Raw genomic sequence first — 22,180 nt, 5'->3', positions numbered from 1 at the left:
TTTTGGGGTACATGTGAAGAACATGCAAAATTGTTGCATAGGAACACACGTGGCAGTGTGATTTGCTGCCTTCCTCCCCATCACCTACATCTGGCATTTCTCCCCTTGCTATCTCTCCCCAGCTTCCCACCCCCCACCGTCCCTCCCCTATTTCCCCCCAACTGACCCCAGTGTGTAGTGCTCCCCTCCCTGTGTCCATGTGTTCTCATTGTTCAACACCCGCCTATGAGTGAGAACATGCGGTGTTTGATCTTCTGCTCTTCTGTCAGTTTGCTGAGAATGATGGTTTCCAGGTTCATCCATGTCCCTACAAAGGACCCAAACTCATCGTTTTTGATGGCTGCATAATATTCCATGGTGTATATGTGCCACATTTTCCCTATCCAGTCTATCGTCGATGGGCATTTGGGTTGGTTCCAGGTCTTTGCTATTGTAAACAGTGCTGCAATGAACATTCGTGTGCACGTGTCCTTATAGTAGAATGATTTATAATCCTTTGGATATATACCCAGTAATGGGATTGCTGGGTCAAATGGAATTTCTAGTTCTAGGTCCTTGAGGAATCGCCACACTGTCTTCCACAATGGTTGAACTAATTTACACTCCCACCAACGTGTAAAAGTGTTCCTATTTCTCCACATCCTCTCCAGCATCTGTTGTCTCCAGATTTTTTAATGATCGCCATTCTAACTGGCATGAGATGGTATCTCAATATAGTTTTGATTTGCATTTCTCTGGTGACCAGTGATGATGAGCATTTTTTCATATGTTTGTTGGCCTCATGTATGTCTTCTTTTGTAAAGTATCTGTTCATATCCTTTGCCCACTTTTGAATGGGCTTGTTAGTTTTTTTCTTGTAAATCTGTTTTAGTTCTTTGTAATTTACAAAGAATTCTCCTAAAAATAATTTATGTTGATACTTACTATGTAACAATAATGTCAATAATTATAATTGAAGGCAGCATGATATAAGGACCATTAAAAGATACTAGCAAGTTGTTATTCCAGCTGAAGCAATGAGGAGGCATCTGGGACATTTTGATTACATTTTGATATATGACAAGTGGGAAAATGTTTCATTAGAAAAGGAAAAATGGTAGGACTCAAGTCTTTGCAAGTGGCAAGTTGAATTTGATGTTGTGTGACCTGATTATAGACTTTGTTCAGAGATGAAGCATAGGCACACATTCAGGGATACAAATAGTGAGCCTGGTTACTCATGTCAAAAATTTCTAACTCTATTTCATAGGCAGAGAAAAATCTTTGAAGGGTTCTGATTCAGGGAGCCCTGTGATTAGAAAGTGACTTAAGAACCTATCAGCAATGTAAAGAATTGAATTGGAGACAGGCAAGAAAAAAGACAATGAAAGCAGCCAGAATTCTCTTTGACCAGCCTAGAGCTGAGGTGGGCATGTACAATCCTTGGGGCCTGAATCTTTATAATTAGCAATATTTATTTCTTGTTTACTTCTTATAAAATTTATTGTATCTTATTGCAGAAAGTTGGAGAAATACTGAAGAAAATAAAATTAATCTATACTTCTTGAATAATGAACACATTTATATTTTTTTCTATTTACGTTCTTTCTTTTTTCTGTATAATTTTGTGTGTGAATTTATATTTTTGCAGAGTATAGAATACACATTTAGTAGTGGTTTTTGAACAATGTCAAATCACACATGTTTTCCATGCATGATAAAAAAAATCACTTTAATCTTTTAGAAAAATGATAGAAAGTTAAATTGAATATAAACTTTTATAATATTATTTTTCTCAATTATAACAGCAAATTATGTTTTTTTAAAATTGAAAATATAAAGGCACAAGGAAGAAAATGAAATTAGTTTATAATGCCATAATTTAGAAATAAACACTGATGGGTATCCTTTAAGCATATTTTAAACATAAAAAATACATTTAGAAATTAGAACAACATGGTATAAAATGGTTTAAAACATTTTTGTTTTTGCTTAACAACTAATTTAGAAGTGTCTTTTTTTTTTTGCTTGTGATTAAAAATCATTTAAAAGTATATTAAGTATTGCATATTTTTGTGTTTTTTAGTAGAGATGGGGTTTCATCATGTTGGCCAGTCTGGTCTTGAACTGCCGACCTCGTGATCTGCCCGCCTTGGCCTCTCGAAGTGCTGGGATTACAGGCATGAGCCACTGCGCCTGGCCTACTTTTTTTTAAGAGACAGGGTCTCAGGCTGGGCGTGGTGGCTCACATCTGTAACCCCAGCACTTTGGGAAGCCAACAATGACAACAAAAAAAAATATTGCATAATATTACATCATATAGCTATGTCATCATTTATCCATGCCTGACTATAATTATTTACTCATACTTCAAAGTCAAAACTACACTCAAAGACAGCTTATTGGTTAATGCTTTCATTACAAATCAAGAAAAAGTAACCAAGCCTGAAAATGAGTTAGAAAAATACCAATAGAATTTAAGAAGAGTAGGAAGAAGGATTTAATAAAGATAAAACCAAATAACAATGAATTGAGAAATGAAGAAATGATAAATAAATGTGTTTGATGAATAAATAGAGTTGATAACACTGTTATTTGAAACTGCAATAAATTTCAAACTGCAATACATTTGAGTCTTCAGCCTTGGACTGTGTGGATTCTTCTTCCATCTCCACTAACAATTGCTTTGAGAGAACATACTCAGGCTGGCCTAATTCTTGCCCTCACTTTCTTCACTCCAACTCAGTGACTTTTTTTTTTTTTTTGAAGAATCCATAAATATACAATTCACTAAATGGAGTTTAAAAAAGTATAAGGAGCTTTTGCAAAATTAGTAGGTTATTATTTTGACTCAAAATATTTTAGCCTAGATTAAAATACCTCTTGGATAAGTCAGATCTCACATATATGAGAGTTACATCTCAAAATCCCAAGGACAAGTTTCAGAGTCATAAGCTCTTATACAGATTTTGAATTTGGGGAGAGGTCTAAAGCCTCCTTCTTAGATTGTCCTTACAAAGCTTAAAGAAAATGGATAAATATTCTTGCCCTTCAGAGGAGGCAGCTGAATGACTGGCTTAGTCAAGACCTCATAATGCAAGTTTAATGCCAAATTCTTGCTTTCATATAGCTTCTCCACCACTCAATCACTCCATAGACTTAAGTGTGTTAATCTCTGTACCTTGGATTCTTCTGCTGTAACATTGAGGATGCTATGTTTCCAAAATACTGAGAGATGAGAAAAGAAATTACCATTTTAAAGAACAGCAACCATATTTTATGATTTCACTACCAAAAAGTTTATCTTATTTAAAATTCTGTTTCTCAGTTATTTGAAAGTCTAGCCAGCCAAATTTGTAAGAGTAGCTTTGGATAGGACCCCGAGAACCAGCAGAATATAGTGCACGTTGGAAGCCATGAAGGTGGCCCATTGGTGTGATATACTTTCTTACCTCTTAATGATTAAAGCTACATCATATTTCTCCACAACCTAACTTCAATCTTCCTTACTAAGATTATTATTTGAGGTCAGAAACTTTTCTCTGAGGAAAAGCAGTTATGTCTAAATATTTCTTATATTTAGTTGCCAAGAAAAAAGGATGATTTGTTCTTCATTCACGCATTCATTCATTTATTCAGTAAATATAACAACTTGCTCGATCAGACACTCCATTCAATGCTTTGCAGGATACTAAAACAAAAAAGACATAATTCCTGTCCTTCGGGCTTTAAAAATTTTGTAAGCAAGGAGCTTAATACAAAACAACAACAAAAAAGACAGAGAGTTATTCGGAGATACAATTTATCCAAATTGGGCCTGGGATGCTTCTGTACAAAAGTGACAACTCAGCTGTCCCTGAAGAATGTGGGATTGTGGAAGTCTTATGGGATGGGGAAGGTCACTCCAGTCTGTGGTGAAGCAGGGCTCGTCAACCTTGTTCTTCTATCCTAGGTGATGAGGTGTTTTACATTCATGTCAAAACTTAAAACATGATAGAGTCTGTGTTTTAGAAATATTATGTTGGCTCCCAAGTGAGAGATAAGAGGCAGGGATGTTATGGAAACACTTCCATCTCCACGACGCAGAAATGGAAATGGCTGAGAGAGGAGTGATCTTGTGGAGGGGAACTGAGAGGCTGGTGAGTCTCTGTGTAACAATCATTACCAAAAGGAGGCTTTCCTTTCATTCATATCATTTCAGAGATGAGAGGCACAGTTTGCTGGCATTAACTTGTCTTTATTTATCTTCTCTAAAATAGCTAGCAGGTTCTGTACAAATGATATCTTCTTGGCATGTTAGATTGCAGAGACACTTTCTTCCTTCAGTGGGTAAATAGGCATGTCCAAGGAAATGAGGAAAGTCTTGTAGCACGACTGCGATGATGCTTTCCATAGAAGTCTTAAAGCAGAAAAGCTTTAAATTGGGCCATGCACTTGTGTCTCTGTAATAGCCATCCTTGTTGTTACAAACTAAAAATGTGGCACTCATTCTGGAACATGCTAAGCCCTCTGCTTAGCTGTGAGCTCGTGCAGGAAAACATTACCACCTATCCACACAGAAAGACTGGAAGTTTCTGTTGCTCCAAAATTGGAAGCAAATGAATGTTTGAGCAATTTAGACAAAATGGTTATTTTTAACTTTGGTATCATTTGAAATTTTTTTGAGTCATTTACAGGAAAATTGTTGCAGTTTATTTTAGGAGTAATCAGTTTTATCATGACTAGGATAACATTTCTGAGTACAAATTAGTTATTTTTGACACTTGAGCTATGTTCTTTTGTAAGTTTTCCTTTTGTGCCAATCCTAGTACTGTGTAGTAGTTGGTGATGGAATTGTCTATACATCTGTGAGAACCAAATTTTACTAGTTTTTAAAATTTTTTAAATTATATTTTAAGTTCTGGGGTACATATGAAGAACGTGCAGGTTTGTTACGTAGGTATGCACGTGCCATGGTGGTTTGCTTCACACAACAACCTGTCATCTACATTAGGTATTTCTCCTACTACTGTCCCCCCGCCAGCCTCCCACCCCCCAATAGGCCCCGGTGTGTGATGTTTTCCTCCCTGTGTCCATGTGAGAACCAAATTTTAAAATGAGGTTAATAAAGATAAAACAGACATGTTTCATTTCTGTATTTATTAATTCCAACAATCAATAATTATCTACTCTTTTCCAGGCATTCTGCCAAATAACAGATTTAGGGTTGGCATGGCCTTTGCCCTTCCAGAACTTACATTCTTATGGGACTCTAAGACACGTACACAAATATCTCTACTACAATTCATAATGTTATGGGTGTCTGTAAGCAAAATACTGGGGCACAAAAGAGAAAATATTAATTTCATTGGAAGAGTAAAAAAATAAATCGAATGATATGACATTAAAGACACCCTTAAGGAATGAGCGCTGGGATTCAAACAGTAGAAATGAAAGAATATTCCAGAATGAAGACACAACATGTGTGAAGAAGTGAAAGTGTCAAGTGTCTCTGGAAAGGCAGCATAGTAAAGTAAAAAGAGCTTGGGGACATACACACATACCTGTGTCCTGCTCAACCCTTTTATATGCGACTCCCTTGTAGGAAAGTTACTCAACTTCTCTTGAAAATTGAGATAATGTCTATCTTGATGTGGTATTTTTTGACTAAATAAGATAATGAATGTAAAAGCATGTGGCACCTTGAGAAGGCTCAATCAATATAATATTATTCTAGAGAAACACGTTTCCTTGAGGTAGAGTATGGGGTGTGTGAATGGGAGTGTAGAGGGACCTGAGATCAGCTGAGACGGGGACCAAATCATCTGAAAGCAAAGCTAAATCAGTTAGAATTTATTCTGAAAGTATTCAGGAGCCATTGACTCTTTAAGCAGGTCTGGGACATGGCTAGATTTAGGTTCTAGAGAGATCAACCAGGAAATAGGAGGAGAGTAGATTGCAGAAGAGTGAAACTAAGCATGTATGGGAAGGCTGTTGTAGTGATCCAGTTTAGAGAGGTGGAAGGTTTGAACTCTGCATTGGTTTTGAGCTACAGGAGGGAATATATCCACAAGAAATGTAGTTCACATGCATTGAGCAAGTTGGCAGCGTCTGGGGACTACTAGAATGTGACACTGGAAAATCCTAAATTATCTCCCAGCGGAGCACTGCTGCCTGAAGTACACACAACGTGTGTTTTCTTCTGCAGTCACACAGATGCATCTGCCTATTTGTCCAGCTGCTTGTAGTTGGAAGATGCTAAGTCCACATCGAGAAAAACATGGCTATTTTCTGCGGCTAAGTCATTCATAGGCACACGGGAGTGGAGAAGGAATTTAATTTTGCTATTTTCTAAATCTTTTGGTGTTCACTGACAGATCTTTAACTCCTTGGAGAGAAATTGGAATTATCTAGTAGATTCTATACTTATTTTACAGATCAAGAAACTGAACCCAGAAATGGACACGTGATCTGTCTAACAATCGGAGTGTGCCAAGTGCTAGATCCAGGACTCAAACTCAGGTTTTCATATTCTCAGCCCATTTCACTCTAATGTTATTGTCCTTGATAGAATGCATTCCTGAAGAATGCAAGCAGACATCACTAACAGCTAAGGAATGAGTATTAATTTTGTCTGACTTCATCAACACAGGAATAAATACACGATTTAATGTCCCATTTCATGATTAAATGCCAGTTGAAGGTCAATTAAATAGAGTTTAAATATCCTAAAATGCATATGCAAATTAATAGTAAAAATATTAGTTGATTTCTGAAACACTATATACAAAGAGCGACAGAAGCACATTGCTGGAGTAAAGTAAGGCAACATGATTTTTTTTTTTTTTTTTTTTTTTTTTTTTGAGACGGAGTTTCACTCTTGTTGCCCAGGCTGGAGTGCAATGGCGCGATCTCGGCTCACCGCAACCTCCGCCTCCTGGGTTCAGGCGATTCTCCTGCCTCAACCTCCTGAGTAGCTGGGATTACAGGCACGCACCACCATGCCCAGTTAATGTTTTGTATTTTTAGTAGAGACGGGGTTTCACCATGTTGACCAGGATGGTCTTGATCTCTTGACCTCGTGATCGACCCGCCTCGGCCTCCCAAAGTGCTGGGATTACAGGCTTGAGCCACCGTGCCCGGCCCGGCAACATGATTTTGTTTTCTTAATTTTGGTTATAAATTCATGGGGACTTGTTCACAAAATGATGAGCCACAGGCTACAAATTAGAATTAGCCCAGGGATGATTCTACAGGAATAGAAAATGTTAATTCCCTAAAAGTTAAGGTATAAGTAGCAATACAAATATCATTAAAACACTTTAAGATAAAATCCTCTACCCTTTACAGTAACTAATCACTTATCCTTTTTGATTGGGAACAAAATATTATACAAAATCTAATTCTAAATTATTGATACCTATCTTTCTAAAGGCCATTTAAAAATCATCTGAATGCTACTCATTGTTTACATTTTACTGACAACTTTAAAGCACATTTAGAAACTATTTTAGAATATCTGGATTGAAATCATTATTGTGAATATAAAATCACAGACATTAGACCTGGACATGTTCTTAAATACAATGTACTATTTGTGATTCCCAATGTGAGGAAATACATATAGTGAGGTCATTAGACATTCCAGCAGGATGGGGAGAATGAATACAAACCTACTGGGGCCTCTAGTAAGGTAGAGTTATATATATTCTCATGGGGCAAAGAATATTTAATGTAGAGGGAAGTTTTACAAATGGGCCAAATTGCAGAAGCAGAGAGTAGAACTGTGGTTGCTAGAGGATGGAGAATGGAAAAAATGGGGGGCGACGTTGGTCAGATGGCACAAACTTTCAGTTATAAAATGAATGACTTCTGGGAGTCTCATGTACAGGTACTGAATATGTTAATTTGATTATAGTAATTATTGCATAATGTATACATATATGAAATTATGTTGTACACTTTGACTATATTTAACCTTTATATGCCAATTAAATATCTTATAATGCTACAAAACATTTTTATATTTTTAAATGGGCCAAATGCAAGGTGCAGTAACATTGCTCTCTGGGTAAAGGAAAAAGCCAATGAACTGGGTAAAAGAGATTTGAGTTCAAATTCCGGTTCTATCACTGCCCTGGGTTAAGTCTCACAGTCTGTTGTCATTTTTCTCTGTTTGCTTCAGTCACCTAATTTGTCACCAGCTGACCACTGTGTTCCTTTAGGGTCTGACTTATGATTACATGATTCTTCCATTGTCAGTGTGTTACTGTAAGCAGAGAGCAAGGCAGGCTGAGAGACGAAGAGCCCAATTTAACTCAGAAATAGCAAACATTCAAATGCATTTTCATCTAAACTAGTATTTTATTTTGAAAAGTGACATTTAATGAGCACTACTAAGTACCAGAGATTGTTCAAAGTATATTAGATGTTTTCGCTCATTAAATCTTTCAACTCTGTGAAGTAGGTACTATTTGGTCTTAGCAACTTCTTCACATCATAGGATATTTTTGTCACGTATCTAACAGGAAATTTAAGTAGCCTTGCTAGTGTTACTGTAAGCAGGATGTGAATCCAAGACAGCCATCTGAAAACATTACCAGAGCATCTCTTTTGACTAGAGAGAGCTCATTGGCCATGCATGTGCCTGTCATGACCAATGACGTGCCCTCCTGCCCAGAGTTACCAGTATCGCTAGGCTGGCAACAAGTCTTAGGAAGTTTACATCATCTCTATATTTTTGAAGTTACTAAATGTGAAAAATATCATGACCTCAGTGTTCCCTTGCTGAGCCAGATTCATAGCATTACCACCACCTGCTCTTGCAAAGGTTTCCATTTAATGCAGGTTTAAAAATAAGGACTCTGAATTCTCTCTTGCTTTCTTTAGAGGAAAGGTGTAAGTCTGGTTGGAGTGTTTAAGAAATTCCAGGGTGATGCAGTGGAAAAAACATGCTTCAGCTTTGCCACATGAACTCGCGCAAGTCAACTGCACAAGACTTCAATTTCTCCATCTCTAAAACAGAGTGATTAAACAAGACAATTTGTTTATAGGGAAAAGGACATGGATTGGGTTATGTGTCAGTTTATTATCTTTAAAATTCATACAAAACTTGAAAACGAAAGTGTGCAATACTTGGTAAACATGTATTGGCTAATGAACTGCTTAAACTTGGTAGCTCAGAATTATTTAACCCTTCCTTCCTTGCTTCCTTCCTTCCTTGCTTCCTTCCTTCCTTGCTTCCTTCCTTGCTTGCTTCCTTCCTTCCTTCCTTCCTTCTTCCTTCCTTCCTTCCTTCCTTCCTTCCTTCCCTCTCTCCCTCCCTCCCTCCTTTCCTTCCTTCCTTCCTTCCCTTCTTTCCCATCCAACACTACTTTAAGCACTAGAAATGCAGCTCTGAATAAAATAGACAAGGCCTCTCTTTTCTTGGAACACACATTCTGGTGGGATAAATAGAGGACATGAAAAAAAAGTATCCTGTTCTCCACAAAAAGAAAAAACAAAAAAGGCAAATAATAATAATAAGCAAAAAAAAAAAAAAGGTTTTAAAGTGATTAAATGCAAGTAGGTCTTTCATATTTAATGAAGGGCTATTAAGATAGGTTTCTTCAAAAAGGAATCATTTTGCTGAGATCCGAATGCTGAACTGGGGCCAGTTGTTTTAAGGAGAGAATGTCACAGACAGAAGACCCAGAAAATGCAAATGGGTTGAGGAAGGCTTGAGCATGGCCTGTCCACAGAACAGAAAGAAGGCTCAGTGTCTGGAGTCTGGAGTACATGAAGGAGAGTGGAAGAAGTTGAATTAGAAAGGTAGCACCAGCCAGGCCATGCACTGCATGTTAAGAGCTCGAATTTTTATTCCACACGTATTTAAAAGTCACTGAAGTGTTTTAAGAGTAAGTATGATGCATTTCACATTTTTAAATTCTTACTCTAGCTGCAATGATTTTAGGAGGTAAGAATAGAAGCAGAAAGACGCACTAGCAAAATAAAAAGTGTACTAGGATCCAGAAAACTGAAGTAACCAGAAGGATTATTGGAAAAAGTAGAAATTGAATGAAAATCTAATTTGAATGCCTCCAGTACAAGACAAATCCATTATCTATTAAGGCAAGTGAATCTATTTTTAAATAACTTTTATCTCTCAGAAAGTACATGCCCCAATTTATCGCAGTATACGATAGGTGCTTACTAAGTGTTATTTCTCCCATTCTTGCCGTGTACTCTTCACACATCAGTCCTAAATTCATTCCTTGGGGTCACACGAAATGATTTTAATTAGAATTCACTCAGTAAGCAAAGGCTAAACATTCTGATTTCCATTTATTAGTCTAATTGTGGACAGCTTCATATTCGGTGACAGACCAACTGCATTATTTCTTTCCCACAGCCTAATTACCATAGGTCTGCAAATCTTATTAGACACCTGCTGGAATTGTGCTATGATGAAAACATTATTCTTCTTTGCCTATCTCTATATACATAATGAAAAGAGTTTGGGTCTTGGGGGACTTAGGCTGATTCAACTGTTTATAAATCATCAAGTTCTGCTGGTCTCTTGAGGAAGAAGTACATTTCTTAAGCTAAACCAAGTGGGTTGGCCTTAAATAGCTTCAGTCACGGTGACCAGAAGTCAGCCTGTGCAAGGTGAAAGAGGCCATGGTTCTGGACTTAAGGGGGCTGACCAGGCTCTGGAACGCAAGGGAGCCAGGCGAGAGCACTACTATGTTGTTCTGGGACCAACAGCTGGAATTAAGACAGCTTGGGGGATCGGGTGTACAATGGCTCAGACCTACAATTTGGAGATAATGAACTAATAGAGTGTTCGAATGATTATAGAATATTAGAATCGAATTATTTCTATATTCATACTATGTAAGCTAGGCACTTTTCTGCTTATTCGTTTTTTCTTTTCAATTCACCTTTCTGCTGGTGAAGTAATTTTGAACAATTCTATGCTATCTCAGCTGTTTTCAAGGAAACCAAGATATGGGCTATGAAACCACATTTGACCTAGAACATTAAGGGGAAAGCCCCTCATCTCTGTGTTGTGGCATTTTGGGGGAAGAATCAGCAAAATTCTTAAAGGGCATGGTTGGACTCAAGCAGAGAGAATTTGGTGATTCTTTCCCCCCCTTTTTTTTTCCAGTTAAATGTTCTATTTTGATTCTTATACCCCTTATGTTTTGTTTTAAATAAATGAAGACATTTTCCTTGCATCATCACCACTTTGATCCCTCATCTAAACAGATGCTCGGGTTCAGTGGTTTTCAAAGTGTGGTCACCAGGCCAAAGGCATCAGCAACATCTTGGAATTGCTAGAAAGGCAAATTCTTAGACCCCAGCCAGACCTAAATGTAGCACACTTGGGATAGGTGTGAGCAACTTCTGTTTAACAGGCCCCTCCCGATGATTCCAATGCACATTGAAGTGAAAAAAAATCTCTGATCAAGTCGAGCTTAAAATGAGTAACTGACAGAATCCCCACAATTTACCTGCGAGGTAGAGCAGTAATTCCTTCTGCCTGCAGTGGGCTGGAGGTGAACCTAGGATTAGAAATCAGTTCTCTTGAATTTCAGGCCATGGCTCTTTCCAATGCATCATGCTCTCAACCTCAATGCTTATAAAGAACTACAATCTAAAGGTTACTTATAACATTATCATTCTTTTAGTTTTGTAGGTTTACCAGGATGCAAAAAAATGAGTAATTTTATGTTGAGAATTATAAATTAAGAGGGTAAGCAGAGATGTGCACATCCACATGGGTATGTACTGAAATATCATTTATGACAGAATTTTTAAAAATAAAAAACTAAGAACTTAAATGATCAACAGAGAAAAAATGAATAATGTTATAATATATCCAAATATTCTGATACTATAGAGCCATTAAAAATCATGTTTTCAAATGATACATAGTTATACAGAAAAAATATACTTGGTACGAAAGTACAAAAGCATAATATAAAACCGTACGTTTATAAAAATCCTATGTTTTAAACAAATGTCCCTAGAGATTGTCTTAGTGGAAAATATATGTATTAAAAATGGACAAGAAAGTAGCAATATTTTAAAGGTAATTATCACTGAGTAATAGTTTAATGGTGACTTTTTTCTCCTTGCTTGTCTTTCTTATTCAACATTTAACTAATTAATTTTTCCAACTTCATTATCCATGAATGTTCCGTCAAGCATACCCATGCCAGCTTCTTATTTCAATATTCACATTCAACTTCTGGATAAACCAACCTCTAAATTTTCTTGTGTCATTTATTCTCATCACTTCTATGAGTGTGAATTATAAACGTAAAGAACTCTGACAACATTGTGAACCATTATTAAATATGATTACCAACCATGAAGTTTCTTATTTTGTGTCATATGTCTCAGCAATTTAAATACCACAAGAGAGGAAGTTGGAACTTTATTTTTCACAGACGAAATCCCAAGTTGCTGTGTTTTTGCATATTTCTTCTTCATTTATACAACAGTGACAGACAACTATTTTAGGGATTATCAAGAGCTTTCCTCTTATTATCCCCTAATCAATCCTCTTTTCTTTCCACATGGCTTAGCCAGAGTTAAGATAAATTTTTTGCTTTTATGACTTGCAAGAAATACTATGTAAAAACTTGTTAAACATTAAATAATAAGAATTAGAATGATAAATGTTTTTATCAGCATAAATGCTAATGTCTCTAGGTACACCTCATCCTTGCAATTATATTTCTCACTAAAGGGAAAGAGAAAATGGGAGCAAGGGAAAGATAAGTGTAGTCTATTGGGAACAAATTCATTAATCAAAAGTATTTAAATATTTACTGAGTGCATATTCTATGTGAGGCACTGTGCTGAGCATTACTGTGTAAGCACATCATGGAGTTCATAGTTTAACAGAGCTCATGAAACATTATTAGACATTGACATCAGAACTCAAAGTTAAAAAGAGAGTAGACCAGAAGAGAGGTAAAAGGTCAGTAATGATGAGCATTCAGAAGAGGAATGTGTATTTCCACTGAAACCAGAAGTTTGTTTGGAAGTGTTGAGGAGATGATGCATAGTAGATCTTTCCAAAGGAAACATAATCAGGGACTTTAAGGTGGCAAATAATGGCATAGTTACGAAAATACAAGTAGTGATCTTTCCCCAGAGGGTATATCCCCACTGACACATTATTCTGGATTTGTTTACCTAGAACAGCAAATAGGAAGCCCTCAGTAACTCATGATATCACACTTGGAGTAAATTGATTTGGGGAAGAAGAGGAATGAATACAGCCTGGCTACCCTGAGGACTGCTTCTGCCCAACCACACATTTCCCAAAACTCCAAACTGACTAACCAAACAAAAGTTCCAACTCAAGAAATCTCGAACATAATGTATTTTTAGAGTAAGTTATCTTGAAGGGGCCATAGATGGTTTTCTGTCATACACTGAATATGCCCATGATACACTATAATTTTCAGAAATTGTCTTACTGTTGATGCCTTTCCTTTACCTTCCTGTTCTTCTTGTGATGTGGTTCATCATTTCCATAAGAGTGAGCAAGGTATGCAGTTGACTTTCCCCATTGGAGCAGAAATTTCTCCCCAGGAAATATTCTCAGGACACTTTGGTAAATAAAATTATCTGTCTTCTGTAGGAAAGAAGCAGAAGGAGAAGTACAAAGGGGAAATGGAAACCTTACCCAAGATCAAGAAGCTGTAAAATGACAGAGGTAAGATTTTATCCACTCTTGCTCTCTGGCATAGGCAATATTCTATACTACCTGATACTAATGTGCCTACCTGATTTGGGGAACCCTTCAGGGCACACATGGAGATCAGTATTTATTTCATGAGAAAATCTTGCCAACTTATATTCATGGCAAAGCAGGCACCTTAGCTATGGTTATAAAAGTTCCTCCTAAGATGTGTTACGCAAGGACTCAAGGGCTTGCATTTTGTTACTCTTATTAAATCCTCCCATCTGGAAGGTGATAGTGCTGAGACCCTAGCCCATCAATACCTTATTCAAGAACATTTTGTTTTTCTATTTTGGCATGATAACAATCTGCCTAGTAAATCAAGACAGGGCAGTTTTAAAGGAGCTAAGTGAAGAATAAGAGTTTGGGGATGGGGAATATAACAGAAAAATGCTGTGATAAAGAAAGTAATCTGAAGATTTGGTTTTGTTTAAGTTATTGAATACTGACAGCTGATCAGATGTGACATTCCCAAAAACAGTCATAAAGAAGGAAAGGTCATATAGGAGTCCAGCAAAAGACCCAGGTCACATAGCTCTGATGGCTTTTCCAGGAGCTTTGATGCTAAAGAGATTTTTGGTTTGGCAGGACAGTGGCTCTGAAGAATGGTTTATCACTACTATTTTAAGATAGGAAAGTGGGGTCTTTTTTTGTGAGTGAGTCACAGGAAGAATTAAGCCCCTCTGAGGCAGTAATCCCAGAGGCACTGTAAATTAAAATCATCGGAGGAAATTTAGAACACACAAATGCCCAGCCCCACCTCAAATTTTCTTGTGATAGATTTGAGGGGTAGCTTCTGCTTCAGTGGTTTGCTAAATCTCCCATGTAATTCTAATGTGCAGTCAGAATTCAGAATCCTGCTCTAAAGTGGCTGAAGAATCAAAGGAAGGTGGAAATGATCATGAAAAAGCCAAATATTCAGGAGCAAAATAACCAGCAATTTTCTTGTCCTTGTAGGAAGTTGTATAGATAGCAAATCTAGCTAGGTAAACCAAAAATATTCCTTTTTAATTTCTATTTCATTAGTATTCCTGAGGTTAAAATTTGTTTAAAAGAGAATATAACAAAACAGAAGATGCTTTTGGGTAACTGTATAAAGGTGAAGTTTTTTTTCTATTCCTTTATATGTTTCGCTTCTTTCAAAAACAGACTTAGAATGTGCTAATTCTGTAATCAGACAATACAAATAAGACAAAAAACAAAATCTGCATATTGAATGATTATATATACCTATAGAAATATAGGTATATATTTCTATAGGTATATAATTACATGATAATTTGATAGTTGTTCATATAGGAAAGATCTTCTAAACAAAGTAATTGTTTGAACTTTTAAAATTATTGACGTTAACTCAACTTATCAAATAAAAAATTCATTCACATGGTCACCTAATGCTAGTGGCCACTGCACAATTTTTATTCATTTTTTTACTCACTACAATGTCTGGAGGCAGTTGCTTTCATCAACTCCCTCTTGTAAGTGAGGAAATAAAGGTACAGGGGACTTTATTACCTTGCCCAAGATCAAGAGGCTGTGGAATGGCAGAGGTGAGATTTTATTCAGCCTTGCACTATGGCACAGACAATATTCTACACCCTCTGATATTAATGCACCCGCTTGATTTAGGAACCGTTCAAAGAACCCATGGAGGTCAGTATTCATTTCATCAGGAAATATTGCCTTAAGGCAGTCACCTCAGCTATATTTGATGCAAGGTACACAGCAAAACTTCTACCTGAAAGAGTGAATAATAAAAGAACTTCCACAGCCACTGTGGATAACAGTATGGAGGCTCCTCAAAAAAACTGAAAATAAAACTCCCATGAGATCCAGCAATTCCACTGCTAGATATTTCCCTCAAAGAAAGGAAACTAGTAAATTGAAGAGATATACCCCCGTGTTTATGACAGCAGTATTCACAATAGCCAAGATTTGGAATCCAGTGTCCATCAACAGACGAATAAATAAAGAAAATGTGGTATACAAATACAATGGAATATTATTCAGCCATAAAATATAAAATCCTGACATTTGCAACAACACAGATGGAAATGGAGAGCATTATGTTAAGTGAAATAAGCCAGGCACAGGAAGACAAATTTTGCATGTACTCAGTCATGTGGGAGCTAAATTTAAAATAATTGAGCTGACAGAGATAAACGGCAGAATGATAGTTAACCAGAGACTGGGAAGGTTAGCGGGCAGGGAGGGGAAAGTGGGGATTGTGAATGTGTGCCAAAATACGGCTAGAGTAACTAAAATCTAGTGTTTGATAGCACAACAGTGTGACTATGGTCAACAATAATTTACTATGTATTTTAAACAACTAAAAGAGTGGAATTGGAATGTTCCCAACACATAGAAATTATAAATGCTTGAAGTGATGGATATCTCAATTACCCCGATGTGATTATTATACATTGTATGCTGGTATCAAAATATCACATGTACCCAATAAATACTCACATGTAATATGTACCCATACATTTAAAAAAAAAATCAATGGCAGGTTTCTTATCACAGTGACATGAATTACTTCAATAAACTTAGGAAAAAGTTTTAAAAAGAACCTCAAATCTACGATAGTTGATGAATCTTAAACTTGTCACACATTGAACATTAAGTGTAGACAGTTAAGAGCTATTTTCCACTTAAATAACAACAGTCCGAGGAAATGGTGGTTATCAGTCATCATTAGCCTTGCTGCAGTTTAATAGCCATTAGTAACAGCAGAGATAAAATTTATAGGTGCTAATTGACCCCGCAAGAAGCCTTTGAAGCTCTCCCTCTAGAGCTTTTTCTTTGAAGCCGTATTTTAACTAAAATGCCCCAGTGAATACCTGGGGAAAATATACATTACAGAAAAAAAAATGCAGGTATGAAACCTTGGCACTATAGGAATAATTGTAAAGCTATAGTTTAGTGACTGTGAGCAAAACAAATCTGATCAGTGCTTGACCACAAAGGACTTTCCAAATTACTCTAAAAGTTGTTTGAGGAAGTACTTAAGAAGATTTTGTATGTGTTATCACTCTATTCTCTTAACATTAGGAAGAGAGGAGAAAATAGCCTACATGTTTACAGCACTATACATCTTTCATAACTCATTTAATCCACATAAAAGCCTTATATGATCTGAAGATCAAATAGGTAAAAAAAAGCTCGCCCAAGGTCGCCCTGCCAATGAATAGAGAAATTGGAATTCAGTAAGAGAACTAGAGCAAGGTTTCTTTCACTACCCCATAGTTGCCTTACACACTTACTGTATTGCTGAGTTAGAAAAGTTGAGTTAGAATAAGTAGGAGGCACAAGTCTAGTCATGGATGACCAAAGAAAAAAGTGAAGAGATTTTTTAAAAGTATGCTAGTCCTAAGCATTTACATTCTAGTTAAGCTCTGCATTGACTAGTAGCCAATAAAAAGCCAGGCATAATAAGAACAAAATAAAGTCATATGCAAGAATCTTTACTTTGACCCAGGAATTATTCCAAGCTTGTTTCCCACCCATTTGCTTCCACTGGCTGTCCATGGTCTTCACATCATTTAGAAGGTGTGAATTTGGGAGATGGCCAAAACAAAAAAAAAGGCAGTCTTTCATGAGAGAAAAACACAGCAGGCTGGTTGGAAGATGACACCTTGGAATGGTGTAGAATTGACTTTGCCAAGGAGAAGGAGAAAAATGACTTCATTTCATCATAACTATGCTTGAAAGAATGGAGTAGATGACCCTTACAGCCACTTCCATTTGCCAGATTTCGTATGCAAAATTCCTCCTTTTACATCCCTCAGAACCCTGGAAGGGTTTCAAAAGACAAGTAATCTTAGCATATTTTGCCCTTTGAGAACTGTGGATGAAAGGGGCATATAAATTTTTGTTATTAGTTACATGCAGTAATTTTAGTTGGATTTCCTTGACACGCCTTCCCTTTTATAATATTTTTCAGGGAGTATGCATATGTTTGAGAGAGAGAGAGAGAGAGAGAGTGTGTGTGTGTGTGTGTGTGTGCGTGTGTCTAAGTGGTTTTGACCTAAGGGTTCTCTTTGATTTATAGGCAGCTCTTTAAGTTATGCTGGGATGGTTTCAGAGCCTGTTTGTTCTGGCATCCCAATAAAGCTTTGTTTCCCATGGCAACTCCAGCCTACGAAGCAAGGCCTAAGGGAAAATACAGCTTTCATTGCCAGAATGAGGCAATAGCACTTTTGGGGTGCTATTTTGTTGGGTGGCGTATTAATTCTGAAGCAACTCCACTAATGGAAAATTATAAAAGCTTTACAGTCTGAATACTACTACAGAAAGCAGCAATCTCAGTTTTCCTCAAATAAGTTAATTGACTCTATGAGACTTTATTTAATTTGGGGTTTTTCAGGCACTGTCTGCATAGTAGCAAGATTGTGGGGCATGATTATAATGAGTAGTTCCAACTTATGCATGTTCCCTTCTAAACATCTTCTCTTTTATATTCTCAACTTCAAAGTTTAACCTTAAGGTCAATTTTTGACTCTCACTGATGCTCTTCCCTGCTTGTATTGAAAAGGAACCTGTGCTTCTCAGCCTTGGGTGGACATCAGAATTACCCAGAGAGCTTCCAGTAAATATCAATGCTCAGACTCTACCATTAGAGATTCTAATTTAATGGTGGCATGGGGCAGGATTTCGGTATCAGCAGTTTTCAAAGGTCCCCAAAATATGTAATGTGCAGGCAGTGTTAAACACCATTGAGCTACTTCAATTCTTTTTAGGGCCCGAGAAGGGAAGCAGCTTCCTTAAGGTTACTAACCAAATAGGTTATTTTTTGACCACACATGTTGACTCGTGGTTGATTAAAATGCCTATGAGTAGTGAACTGTTCTCTGTTATTATCTAAATAATGTTTATGCTATTCACATTGTAAATCAGGTAGTCTGTGGTAGTTGAGTCCCAAAATACAAGGTGTTGACTTCCATTGCATTTCACCCCACCAGAATCTGCCAGTTGGCATTAGAAGTGTGACTGTGGCTAGGGGAGGAGGAAAAATGGCACAGAGGTAACAGACCATAATGCATTTCCTTACAACGTGTCTTCTGCTTTGGAAAGGTGACTGATTTCCGTGGTAAAGAGCACTCCTGGGTATTTTAATCAAATTATTCTCAGTATGGCCTGGTGATAAAGATGCTCTAATGGGCTCTGTATACTCCTGACCTCACTTCTGTATTGTTCAGGTAGGTCTAAGTGTGTCACAGAGTGTGAGACTTTGGCAACTTTGTAAGCCAACTGGTTTTTGATGATGCTCCGTGCCAGGAGCTCTCAGCTTATTGGTATGTTTGTGGTTGAAATCCCAAAATAAGTACACATTTTATTTTCTGTTGTTGCTTCTGTGTGATATTTGCTAAGAAATAAAATCATTTTTGGTAATATTTTTTACAACTTTTTAATGTATTTTTAATAATTTTCTATGAAAAGGTTTATTTCAACACCATAACACAATGTCTAAATGTAAGTTCTTGTTTCCCTTTGATTTTTTCTTTTATTAAAAAATTAATAAATCATTTAGCTAAAATTACTGTTACTATAATATGAATGAATTTGATTTACATAAATTTGGTTTAAATTAAGAATTTATAAGATTGATTTTATAAACACACACACACACTCACACACATGAATCAGAATATAACTTTCTGGAACTATAATTTCGTTTATATGAAGAATGCTACTTATAGCTGCCCAGGAACTCTGCTTCTAAAGGGAAACAGATTCAGAAGCAGAAGTCTCAAAAAAAGAGAGGATTTACATTAACACTTGGCTTCTTACTGCTTTCATCAACACTGTTTCCCTTCCCCCAACAAACAGACAGGTTCACCAAAAAAGGAGGGAACTCCCTAGAACTTCTACTCTTCCAGCCAGTACCTCCAATTCTCTTTGCCCCAATCTTTTGCCGTCTATGTCCAAATGACTTGCATATTTCCATATGCAAATATATAAACATTTATGCCAGATTTCTATCTCTCTCGCTGAATGGAAAAGCTAGAATGTCTCTTAAAGAAAATGTAGTATAAGATCTCTGAGCCAAGCGCAGTGGCTCACCCTTGTAATTCCAGCACTTTGGGAGGCCAAGGCAGGCAGATCACCAGAGGTCAGAAGTTCAAGACCAGCCTGGCCAACATGGTGAAACCCTGTCTCTACTAAAAGTACAAAAATTAACCAGGTGTGATGGTGCATATCTGTAATCCCGGCTACTCGGGAGGCTGAGGCAGAAGAATCGCCTGAACCAGGGAAGCGGAGGTTGCAGTGAGCTGAGACCATGCCATTGCACTCCAGCCTGGGCAATAAGAGAGAAACTCTGTCTTAAAAAAAGAAAAAAAAAAACCTCTGTATGTTCCCTACCCTTCCATACCCTACTATCTGCCCTTATTTCACAGATGAAGTGTTTGCAGCTCAGGGAAGTTAAGTGACTTGCCCGTACTTAAACAGTAAAATTAAATAGTAAAGCTGGGTGAAAACCTACGACACAAATATTCTCAGGAGTTCTAGTTCTTTTGCTTTATAAAATAAAATAATTATAATGTAAAATTAATTAAATGTTAAGTCAATAGCTTCAATATGCTCTTCAGGATTATTTTCTGTGCATAATACATAGACATAATCCTGTGTACATAATTTACTTGTTTAACTCTTGATTATCCATACTCATAGAAGCAGCACTCACTTCGTTAAGCATCAGTTGTTGGGAGTAGAACACCAAAGAGCATCAGAGCTTGAAAACACATTCAGTATCACTACTTCAACACACCTGTTAGCAGGGAAGCCGACCTAAAGGCTGGAAGCCAATTCTCAAAAATCACTCAGATGGTAAGGAAGCCTCTATAATATGGGTAAGTAAGCTTGTTTTATTTTAGACTTAATATTTTCAGAATTCCATGATAAATAGGGTAAAAATTGTGACTAGCAAGTGTCTCACAAGAGAAAACTAACAAAAGAGTTCAGAAGTGTGATTTGAGTTCTCAGTGATCTCAGACAAACATCTCTTGGCTTGTCAATTCCATCAACCGTCAAATGGAGCAATAGAATAGAAGACCTTTACAGTTTTGCTTTTTCTGGAAATCTCTCTTTTCAATGAAACTAGCAGCTTTGAGAACCAGTCAGTTGATGGTGATTAGCGAATGACAGGAGAGAAAACTCTATATTAAGCCATGCTCCACCGCAGAGGTATTTTTTCCAGGTTGAGAAGGGCTATGGAGCAAGGCAATTAGAGCACTAATGTAATCATTCATGTCCATGGAAGTGTGCAGGCTTTTGCTTTTGCTTCTCTAGAAAGAGGATACATGAGTCTCAAAAGTACAAGAAGGAAAACCCGGGTGTAGTGGCTCATGCCTGTAATCCTAGCACATTGGGAAGCCGAGGCGGGAGAATCACTTGAACCTGGGAGGCAGAGGTTGCAGTGAGCTGTGATCATGCCACTGCACTCCAGCCTGCGTGATAAGAAAAAAAAAAAAAAAAAAAAAAAAAAAAAAAAAAAAAATACAAGAAGGGGAAGAAAAGAACAAGAGAAACTCTTGAGGTTAAGGCATCTTACACTTCATACATATAATTCTTTTTTAGGGAATATTTTGTTTTCCTAAAAAATAAGGGTCTCTTAGAAGAGGTTTCTCTGTGAATAGTCTCTTTGAAGGAAAATGGATAAATAAAGGCACAAAGTCTCCAAATTACAAATAATCTGGAGAGTATGTTCTCACAAGCTTAATTCATGAAGAGTAATGAGGAAATAACGTCCTAATCTTCATCCCAGGGTGATTTATACCCAGAGCTCTTGAGAAAGGAAGGTAGGTGTAACCTAGTTTAGGTGACTGGTTCCTTACGGGTTTTTAAATGGCTTCAGGGAAGAAAGTGCAGATGATAGCAACCTCACCTGTAGTGACTTCACTCTCTCAGAGCTTACATATTCTAATGAATGCTCTGGAAGGAAAGAGCCCCAGGTGACCTGCAAAGTAGCTTTTAGGGTCAAAATGTTCCTACCATCCTGCCGATTATTCTTTCTGGCCAGATAAAAATGCACTTACAACACTGAGTGCAAATAAGATACTCTTGCCTCAGGTTCTTTTCCTCAGAGCCAGTGGTCCTATCAATTCAAGGAATTTCATTGTTGGTATCCTGAATAGTGAGGATAAAAAAAAGAAAAAAAGAAAAATTGGTGTTTTTTGCTCCCAAGGGATGGAAGAGTTTTTGACTCAAGAGCCAAATTTGCCTTTCTATTGTAGATGAGAGGGTGAGTGTAGGTGTTTGTTTTACATTAGGATGACAAGCTGTGCATACCTTTCCGAGGCGAGGTCTGGGTGTACTAGGGTGTGTCCCAGAGGAAGTCAATGTTCAGAGCTTTATTTTTTGTGTGTGTGAGCTATTCAGTTTAATTATACCCATGCTGCTAACTTGCTTTTTATTATTACTCTTATTCATTTTAATATCCCCTTCCCTTGGCTAAGCATAAAGAGAAGATTCATT

General features: G+C 37.1%; 1 long non-coding RNA gene across 1 annotated transcript in view; it reads left to right on the top strand.

Moving 5' to 3' along the window:
* The window catches only part of LOC116564871, a 149,617-nt gene extending 129,067 nt beyond the window's left edge, over positions 1-20,550 (top strand). Inside the window, exons 4-5 of the long non-coding RNA XR_004275140.1 lie at positions 13,601-13,675; positions 20,378-20,550. This is a non-coding gene — a long non-coding RNA (uncharacterized LOC116564871). The remainder of the gene's footprint in view (positions 1-13,600; positions 13,676-20,377) is intronic.
* The last annotated feature ends 1,630 nt before the right edge of the window (positions 20,551-22,180 follow it).

This window comes from Sapajus apella, unplaced genomic scaffold (assembly GCF_009761245.1).
Source record: "Sapajus apella isolate SASKATOON/1434 unplaced genomic scaffold, GSC_monkey_1.0 scaffold38, whole genome shotgun sequence".
Lineage (NCBI taxonomy): Eukaryota > Metazoa > Chordata > Mammalia > Primates > Cebidae > Sapajus > Sapajus apella.
The sequence above is the reverse complement of the archived record's forward strand: the minus strand, read 5'-3'. Positions and strand labels throughout refer to the sequence as shown.